The sequence below is a fragment of the Callorhinchus milii genome, unplaced genomic scaffold (assembly GCF_018977255.1).
Source record: "Callorhinchus milii isolate IMCB2004 unplaced genomic scaffold, IMCB_Cmil_1.0 Scaffold179, whole genome shotgun sequence".
Lineage (NCBI taxonomy): Eukaryota > Metazoa > Chordata > Chondrichthyes > Chimaeriformes > Callorhinchidae > Callorhinchus > Callorhinchus milii.
Window position 1 is genome coordinate 95,831 of NW_024704920.1, and position 10,515 is coordinate 106,345.

A 10,515-nucleotide genomic window follows, 5' to 3' on the forward strand; every position below is an offset into this window, starting at 1 on the left:
TATAACGGAGGTCGTTGGGAGAGTCCGGCGAAAAAATACCTTGACTCAACGCGTCGTCGTGAGATTATGCATTGTTTGTGTATTTTTGAGTGAGCTTCTGTGTTTTTCTTGTGTATGTGCCATTGTGTGTGTGTTTGTTTCTGTGTTTCTGTATCTGTATTGATGCGCGTCTGTTTGTTTGTGTGTATGATTGTCTTTGTGCTTGTGGGTGCAGCTGTGAGTGTTTGTGTGTGTGTGTCAGCGCGTTGGGACAATGTTGTTGTTGTTGCTGTGTGTGTTTGTGTTTGTTCCAGTGAGTGTGTGCGACTGTGTCTGTGTTTGTGTGTGTGTTCTCAACTCTTCCCTTTACAGCTGCAGATCATCCAAACACTGCAGCCCGTGTCCTCTCACACACCAGGCTCCCCGACCCCATCACTCCCACCCTCGCCCGACACCATCACTCCAACCCTCGCCCGACACCATCACTCCCACCCTCGCCCGACCCCATCATTCCCACCATCGCAAGACCACATCACTCCCACCCTCGCCCGACCACATCACTCCCACCCTCGCCCGACCCCATCATTCCCACCATCGCAAGACCACATCACTCCCACCCTCGCCCGAACATATCACTCCCACCCTCGTCAGACTCCATCAATGCCACCATTGACCGACCCCATCACTGCCACACTCGCCGGATTCCTTCACACCCACACTCGCCCGACCATATCACTCCCACCCTCGTCAGACTCCATCAATGCCACCCTCGCCCGACCCCATCACTCACGCTCGCCCAGTCTGTCCATCGTCCAGAAGATCGAATTCATGATCCTCTTCCTCACTTTTAAGACCATCCATGGCCTCACCCTCTCTGACCTGCTGACTCCCTACCAACCTGCCCACTCCCTTCGTCCAGCGGGCTCTGGGCTGCTCCGTGTCTCCCGCCGACCCGCCCTCCCATCGGTGGCCGAGCTTTCAGCCTCTCTGCTCCCAAACTCTGGAACTCCATCTCATGGATCCTTCCCCTCATTTCCTCCCTGGCCTCCTTCAAGGCCGGTCTCAAGACACTTCTCTTCTATGATGACTTTGATCTCACTCCCACTTCTCTGCCTTCCCCCACCCCTCCCCCGTCGATCCCACCACTCACCCCTTCCCCACCTCTCCCCCATGCTCGGGCCCCGACCCCCGACTGTTCAGCGCTTTGGGAAGTCCTCCGGACGTGAAAGGCGCTCTGTAATTGTCATTTTGTTGATGTTGTTGTGTATTTGTGTTTGTGTTTGTGTGCGTGTACGTGTGGATGATGTTTTTGGGTGTGTCTGTGTGTTTGAAAGTTTATATGTGTATTTATGCGTGTGTTTTTGTGTTTGTTTGCGTGAGTGTGTTCGCGTGTGTGTCTGTGTGTGATTGTATGTTTTTCTTTGTGTGTGCATTTGTGTGTTTGATTGTCTGTTTGATTGTGTGTATGTGTGTACGTGTATTGATGTGTGTGTGTATTTTTGTGTTTTTTTATGTTTGTGTGTGCTTGCGTGTGGGTGTTTGCGCGTGTGTGATTTTGTATGTATGAGTTTGTGAGTGTTTTTATGACTGTTTCTGTGTGTGTTTGTGTGTGTTTTTGTGTGTTTTGTGTGTTTGTGTCTGTGTATATTTGCTTGTGTTTATTTGTTTGTGTGTGTCTGTGTACTTATGTGTGTGTTTGTATTCGATTTTATGCTTCTGTTTGTGTTTGTGTGCTTTTGAATGTGTCTTTACGTGTGTTTCCATGTCTGTGTGTGATTGCGTGTGTTATGTTTGTTTGAGTGTGCATGTGAGTCCGTGTTTGTGAGCTTGTTTTCGTGTGTATTTGTGTGTTTCTGAGTGTATATTTGTGCGATTGTTTTTGTGTATGTTTATGCATGTTTGTGTATGTGTGTGAATTTGTGCTTGTGTGTTTTTCTGTGTATGTGTGTTTATGTGTGTGTGTTTGTGTGAGTGTTTGTGTGCTTGTTTCTGTGTGTTTCTGTGTGTGTGCGATTGTGTATTGGTGTTTTTGTTTGTATGTGTTTGTGTGGGTAAGATTGTGTGTCTGTGATTGTGTGTTTCTGTGTGTGCGTGTGTGTGAGTGCATTTGTCTGGGTGTGTGTTTGTGCTTGTAATTTTTTGAGTGTATCTGTGTGTGTGTTTGTGTGCATGCGTGTGTATGTGTCTTTGTGTGAGCCTTTATGTGTGTATATGTGTCTCTGTGTGTGTGTGTGTGTCTGTCTGTTTCTCTCTCTGTGTGGTTGCATTTTTTTTCTGTGGGTCATGTGTGTGTGTGTATTTATATGAGTGTGTTTGTGTGTGATTTTGTTCATTTTGGTTTGTGTGCTTGTGTGAGGTTTTGCCCGTGTGTGGTTGCGTCAGTGTGTTTGTGTGTGTGTGTCTATGTGTGTGTTTGTCTGTGGGTCATGTGTTTGTTTGTGTGTGCATTTATGTGTGTGTGTTTCTGTGTTTCTGTGTGTGTGTGTCTATCTGCGTATGTCTATGTGTGTTTGTGTGCATGTCTGTGTGTGTGTGTGTATTTATGTGTGTGTTTCTGTGTGATTTTGTTTATGTTTGTCTGTGTGCGTGTGATTGTTTGTGTGCCTGTGTGTATGCGTATGTGCAATTTTGTGTGCATAAGTTTGTGAGTGTTTGTGCGTGTTTGTGAGTTTCTGGGTTTAGTGTGTGTATGTTTGTTTGTGTATCTGTGTATCTGTATTCATGTATGCGAGTTTGTATGTGATTTCGTGTGTCTGTATTTATTTCTGTTTTTATGTGTGTTTGTATGTTTGTGTTTGTGCGTGGTGTTTGTTTGTGTGTTTCTGTTTGTGTGTGTATTTGTGTGTGTTTGTCTGTATGTTTGTGTATGTATGTTTGTGTTTATTTCTGTGTTTATGTGTGTTTACGTAGGTGCCTTTGCATGTGTTTGTGTGTGCGTTTGCGTGCCTGTCTGTGTATTTATTTGTGTGTGTTTCTCTGAGTGTGGGGGATTGTGTGCGTTTGTGTGTCTGTGTGCTTGTTTGTGTGTTTCTGTGTATGTTTTCGTACGTATGTGTTTGCGTGGGTGCGTTGGTGTGTGTGCGTTTATTTATGTGCATGAGTGTGTATGTGTGTTTCTATATGTATGTGTGTATTTCAGTGTGTCTGTGTGAGTGTCTGTGTGCGTCTGTGTGTGTTTGGGTGTCTGTGTCTGTTTGTGTGTATCTGCATGTGGGTCATGTGTTTATATGTGTGTGTGAGTAAGAGTATATCGCTGGCTGCATCTGTGTTGGTGTGTATCCTGGTGTGCGCATGTTTGTGTGTGTGTGTCGCACTCCTACAACCTGTCCGGCATCAAACAAACTGTGAGTGACAGTGGGTTACACACTGTGTTTACTCTGATCCCTGATATGTCTCTGTGTCTCTGATCTCCAGGTTGGACAGTAACAATCTGACAGCTGATTGTACCGAGGATCTGACCTCCGCTCTCAGCACAAACCACTCACTGACGGAGCTGAACCTGAATGATAATAATCTGGGAGATTGTGGAGTGAAGCGACTGTGTGAGGCTCTGAGGAACCCGGAGTGTAAAATACAGAGACTGTGGTAAGTAACACACTGTGTCTCCAGAGTGTGAATGACTCCAATATCTCAATGTGTTTATTGTGACTGTCTGATCAGTGCGGCTGAATATTGTGACAGGAATCGGTGTGACAATGTGAGGCCACAAACCATCGTTTACATCAAACTCTCAACATGTATTAATGTGTGTCTGTGTGTGTGTCTGTTTGTATGTGTATCTTGTGTGTGTGTCTGTTTATGTGTCTGTGTTTGCATGTGTTTGTGATTCTGTGTGTGTGCTTGCTTGCGTTTGTGACTGTTTTTGTGAGTGTCTGTGCGTGCTTGCATGTGTATGTCGGGGAGCGGCGGCAGGACAGCGCGGGGAGGAGCCTGGGCCTACTGACCCAGGTACTTAAACTCGACGCCGGAGCGAGTGCAGCCCCGGGGGGGGGGGGGAGAGGTGTGGGGACGGAGCGGGGGAACTGCGACGTCATAGATTAGTTTTCAGGTACGTGCGCGTGCACAAAAAAACAAACAAAAAAAAAAAAAAACCCTGCGCCCCCCCCCCAGGGCTCACATCAGAGCCCACTATGGTCCTGTTGGGTTTCGCTGCCCCAATGTACGGGATAATGCCATCCACCTGACCGCTCGCTCCCGGTCCCCGCGTGCGCACTATGGCTGCCGCTTTGACCCGAGCCCCCTCACCCCCTCCCTCCCACCCCCTCCTCTCTCCCCCCAAACCCTCCCCCCTCTGCATCTCTCCCGCTCTCTCCTCCTCTCTCTCCGTCCCTCTCGTCTTCTATCCCCACTTGACCCTCCCACAACCTCCCTCTGTTCCAGCCTGGGAATCCTCCGCCGGGCTCACCGCGGCACTCGGCGTTGGCTGTCCAGCAGCAGCCACACCGACTGCCCCATTCCCCACCACACTCGCCACCCACCCCGGACACAGACCCGGGGAGTCAACCTCTCCTCCCTTATCCCCATTCCCCCCACCCCTGCCTCACAACCTGGACCCCCCTCCCCTCCCACACACCCTTCTGTCAACCGCTCCCTCCACATCGGACTGCAAAATGTCCGCTCCCTCTGCAACAAGGCCCTGGTCATCAACGATCTCATCCTTGATGAGAACGTTGATATCATGGCCTTAACAGAAACCTGGCTCACCCCAGGCGACACCTTCCCCCTCACGGAGGCCACGCCACCCGGCTACACCTCCCACCACATCCCCCGCCCCAACCGCCGTGGCGGTGGTGTTGCCCTTATCTCAAGGACACCACTTGCCCTATCCCCCTACTCCACTGGCTCTTTCCCCTCCTTTGAGCACCTCACCCTCTCCCACCCCTCATTCCTCTCCCTTAAAATCCTCCTCCTCTACCGGCCCCCTAAAACCTCTCCCACCTTCATCTCTGACATTTCAACACTCCTCACATCTCTTTGCCTCTGCTCCGATCGCCTCATCATCCTGGGCGACTTTAACCTACACTTCACACCCTCCTGCTCCATCTCCACAGACTTCTCTTCCCTGCTCTCCTCACTCAACCTCTCCTTACACATAAACTCCCCCACTCACAGTCACGGCCACCCACTCGATTTGGTGATCACCCGGGGCCTCAGTGTCTCGGATGTCACTATTACCGACAAGGCCATCTCTGACCACCACTTCATCTCCTTCACCACCTCCACCCCCCTCCCCACCTCCACCAGACCCACCACCATCTTCTACCGCCCTTGGAAGAAGTTACCCCCACAATCCCTAACCGATGCCTTGGAGTCCTCTGAACTCCTCTCCCTCTGGCCTTCAACCCTCACCGACCCCTCTTCTCCTCTCTCCCTCCTCCACAATACCCTCTCCTCCACACTCGATACTCTTGCCCCCATCACTTCCCGCACTGTCTCCTACTCCCGCTCCTCCCCCTGGTACACCACCCACCTCCGCTCACTGAAAAGCCAGGTGCGGGCTGCTGAACGCACCTGTGTCAAATCTGGCCTAACGGTCCACCGACAAATCTGGCTGGACCTCCTCAAAATTTACCGCTCCACTCTAGCCTCGGCCAAGTCGTCCTTCTACTCCAGGATAATCCTGGAGGCGAAGAACAACCCCAGGCTACTGTTTTCCACCACAACCCGACTCCTCCGTCCCCCCCGCCACCCCGCGCAGGTCATCTCCTCCAACCTTCACTGCGAGGAGATGCTGGATTTCCTTGAATCCAAGATCAAGGGAATCCGCTCCGCGGTCACTTCCCCTCCAACTTCCACCCACCACCCACCCCTTCCCTCCCACACTCCGACTCCTACCCATCCTCCCCTACACACCTTCGTACCCGTTTCCCCACCCTCTGTCACTGAACTCATCCTATCCCTAAAACCAACCACCTGCTCCCTTGACCCCATCCCCACTCCACTCCTTATCTCCCAGCTCCACTTTCTTGCCCCACATATCACTGACATCATCAACCTGTCCCTCTCCTCTGGCTCTGTCCCCATTCCATTAAAAACTGCCATCATCACGCCCACCCTGAAAAAACCCTCCCTTGATGCGTCGCAGCTATCAAGCTACCGGCCCATCTCCAACCTCCCCTTTCTCTCCAAGGTCTTGGAAAGAGTTGTCGCCTCCCAACTGCGCTCTTTCCTTTCCACCCATTCTCTTTTCGAACCCCTTCAGTCAGGTTTCCGTGCTGCCCATAGCACAGAAACTGCCCTGGTCAAGGTCACCAATGATATCCTGACCATCTGTGACCAGGGCTCCCTCTGTCTCCTCGTCCTCCTCGACCTATCGGCAGCATTCGATACGGTCGACCACGCTATCCTACTCCACCGCTTGTCCTCCCACCTCAACCTTCAAGGCACTGTCCTTGAATGGTTTAGGTCGTACCTTTCTCACCGTCTTCACTTTGTCTCGACGAATGGCTTCTCCTCCACCCCCCGTACTGTCTCATGTGGTGTCCCTCAGGGCTCTGTCCTCGGTCCCCTCCTCTTCACCCTCTATATGCTCCCCCTTGGTGACATCATCCGCAGACATGGGGTTAACTTCCACATGTATGCGGATGACACCCAACTCTACCTTTCCTCCTCTACTCTCAACTCCACGACCACCGATGTCCTGACAGCTGCCTGTCCGACATCGAGTCCTGGACGAGAGACAACTTTCTTCAGCTCAACGTGCGAAAAACCGAGGCCCTCCTGATTGGCTCACGTCAGCGCCTCCGCACCTCAGGCGCTGACACCATCAGCATCCAAGGCTGCACTCTCCACCTCTCAAAGCCAGTCAGGAACCTCGGCGTTTTGTTCGACCCTGAGCTGTCCTTTCTCCCTCACATCCGCACCACAACTGGCACCGCCTTCCATCACCTCCGGAACATCGCCAGACTACGGCATTACCTCACCCCTCACGCTGCTGAAACCCTGGTTCACGCCTTTGTCACCTCAAGGCTGGACTATGGGAACTCTCTCCTCGCCGGCCTTCCCGCCACCTCCCTCCACAAGCTGCAGGTCATTCAGAACTCTGCAGCTCGTGTACTGTCCCGCACCAGGCTTCGGACACATCACTCCCACCCTCGCTCGCCTCCACTGGCTCCCCATCCCCCAGAGGATTGATTTCAAGATCCTCATCCTCACCTACAAGGCCATTCACGGCCTTGCTCCCTCCTACCTCTCCAACCTACTATCCCCCTACCTACCTGCCCGTACCCTCCGTTCCTCTGGCTCCGGTCTGCTCCACGTCCCCCGCCCCAACCGCCCTACCATCGGTGGTCGGGCCTTCAGCCTCTCAGCCCCCAGGCTCTGGAACTCCATCCCCCAGTGCCTTCGCCGCTTCCTCCCTTTCCTCCTTCAAGGCCGGTCTCAAAACCTTTCTCTTTGACCGTGCCTTCAGCTCCCCTCTCGACTCTCTCCTCCTCGCTCCCTCCCTTCCCTCCCCTCACCCTGACCATTTCCCCCCTGCTCGGGTCATGACCCAACTGTGCAGCGCCTTGGGACGTCCTCCTGACGTGAAAGGCGCTTTATAAATGGAATCTTGTTGTTCTGTGTTTGTATGTTTGGCTGTGTTTGTGTGTATGAGTTGTGTGTGCATTGGTGAATGTTTGTGTGAATGTTTGTGTGCACGATTCTGTGTCTGTATGTGTGTATCTGTTTGTGTTTGGTTGTGTGGATGTGTATTTATATGTATGTTTGTTTGTGTTATTTTGTGTATTGTGTTTGGTGTGCCTGTGTGAGTGTTTACATTTGTGTGTTTGCATGAATGTATAATTGTGTGTGTATGTAATTGTGTAAGTTTGTGTGTGTGTGCACATGTGAGTTTGTTTGTTAGTTTGTTTGTGTTTCTGTGTGAGTATCTGTGTTTGTGTGTATGTTTGTGTTTGTGCGTTTGTGTGTGTTCTTGCGTGTGTGATTGTCTGTTAGTTTGTGTTTGTTTGTGCTCACATGTGTTTCAGTGTATGTTTCTATGTATGTATTTGTTTGTTGTGCATGTGTGTGTTTATTTTGCTTCTTTGAGTGTTTCTTTGTGTGTTTGTTTATGCGTGAGTGTATTTGTGCACATATGTTTGTGTGTGTGTGTATTTACGCGTGTATGTGTTTATGTTTGTTTGTGTTTATGTGCGTCTATGTTTTTGGGGTTGGGTGCGTGAGTCTGTGTTTGTGTTTTCTGTGTGTTTGTGTATGTATCCCTGTGTATTTTCGTGTGTGTTTCGTGCTGTGCCTCTGTGTGTATGTGCATTTCTGTGTGTGTTTGTTTGTTTTTATGCGTGTGTTTGTGTGAATGTGTGCTTGTGTTTGTTTGTGTGTGGGCTTGTGTGCGCATGTTTGTGTGTCGGTTTGTGTGCTTGTTTTGTGTTTCTGTGTGTGTGTTTGTGTTTGTTTTGTGTGTATGATGGTGTATTTGTGTATGTGTGTGTGCTTGTGTGTGTTTGCATATGTATGTGTTTGTGTGCGTATTTCTGTGCGCATGTGAATTTGTTTGTGTGTGTATGTGTATACGTATGTTTTTCTGTGCGCGTGTTTTTTGCGCCTTGCTTGACATTCGGTGCTTGTGTATGTTTGTCTGTTTATTTGTGTGCCTTTGTGCGTTTGCGTTTGTTTGTGTGCGTTTGCATGTGTGTTTGTATGTGCGCATTTCTGTGTGTTTGTGTGGGTATTTGTGTAAGCACGCATTTGCGTGTAAGCTTGTTGGTGTGCACGTTTGTGTTCATTTGTTTTTGTTGTCACTGTTTTTTTGTGTGTGTACTTGTGTGTTTTGTTGTGTGTGTGTTTTTGTATTTTTTTGTGTGTGTTTGCTTGTCTTTGTCTTTCTGTGTGGGTTTGTTTATGTGTGTCCGTACGTGTGTATTTCTGTGTGTGTCATGCGTTTGCTTGTGTGTAAGTGTGTTTCATGTCTGTTTGTTTCAGTGTGTGCCTGTGAGCGTGTGCAATACTGTCTTTTCCTGTTGATGTGTTTCTGCATCTGTGTTTGTGTTCGTGCTTGTATATGTGTGTGTTGTGTACTTGTATTTGTGTATTTCTGTACTTGTGCACGTGTGCTTGTGTTTGTGTGTGGGTGCTTGTTTGGTTGTATGTGTGCATTTATGTGTTTTTGTGTGTATGTGTGTGTTATGTTCTTTTGGTATGTATGTGTCTGCGTGTGTTTGTTTCTGTCATCTATTTGTATGTTTGAGTGTGTATTTGTGCGTGTTTGTATGGTTGTGAGTATGCGTGTGTGTTTTTGTGACTGTGTGTGTAGGTGTGTCTGTGTGTGCGTGTGTGCTGGTGTGCGTGTGTGTGTGTGCGCGTGCACTGCTGCCACCTGTCCGGCATCAAACAAACTGTGAGTGACAGTGGGTTACACACACTGTGTTTACTCTGATCCCTGTTATGTCTCTGTGTCTCTGATCTCCAGGTTGGAGGATAATAATCTGACAGCTGATTGTACAGAGGATCTGACCTCCGCTCTCAGCACAAACCACTCACTGACGCAGCTGTACCTCAATATTGATGATCTGGGAGATTGTGGAGTGAAGCCACTGTGTGAGGCTTTGAGGAACCCGGTGTTTAAAATACCGAAAGTGGAGTAAGTAACACAATGTGTCTCCAGATCTGAATGACTCCAATATCTCAATGCGTTTATTGTGACTGTCTGATCAGTGCGGCTGAATGCTGTGACAGGAATCGGTGTGACAGTGTGAGGCCACAAATCATCTTTTACATCAAAATCTCAACATGTGTTAAAATGCAACCATGTGCTGGAAACCCCATCTCTCGTGACATGCGGATAGTCACAGCTCCGACCCCTCCACTGGGTTTGAGGTTTTTTTTGTCAGAATCTTTCCAGTCAAAACGTCTGTGCAAAACCCTCACCAAGAATAAAGTCTACACAGCTTCAGCCCTGAGTTAGCCTGTGTCTGCTCACACACTGCCGTCTGAGCCCTGTAGCTCAGTGGTTAGAGCCCTCGCCTCGCTAGCGAGAGGGCCTGGGGTGATTCTGGGCAGAGCAAAACCTTACGGATGTTTCCTTACTCCACTCGTGTCTGTTTGCCTCACAGTCAGTCACAATCCGATTGATAGACGATTTGCAGATCACTTTTCGAGGGTTATTAATCCCTTGAAAACAATATTTCATGAGACAATGAGAGATAGATGGGAACTGAGAGAGAGAAGACAGAGTGATACAGAGACAGAAAGAGATACTGAGAGAGAAGAGAGACTGAGTGAGAGAAAGGCAGAGTGATAGACTGAGAAATAGACTGAGAGAGAGAGAGAGATACTGATAGAGAGAGAGACTAGTGGAGAAGAAATTTAATATGTAGTCATTTTTTTGTCAGAGGGACTAAGAGAAAGTGACAGAAAGAGAGAAGGAAAGAGTAAGATCGTGAAGAGAGACTGAGGGAACGAAAGATAGAGCGAGAGGCGAATACGAAGACTGATAGATAATGAAAGAGAGAGAGCGACAGAGAGAGAGACTGATTTAGAAAGAGAAAGAGGAGAGAAAGAGAATCAGAGAGAGAGAGAGAAAGAAACTAAGCAGAA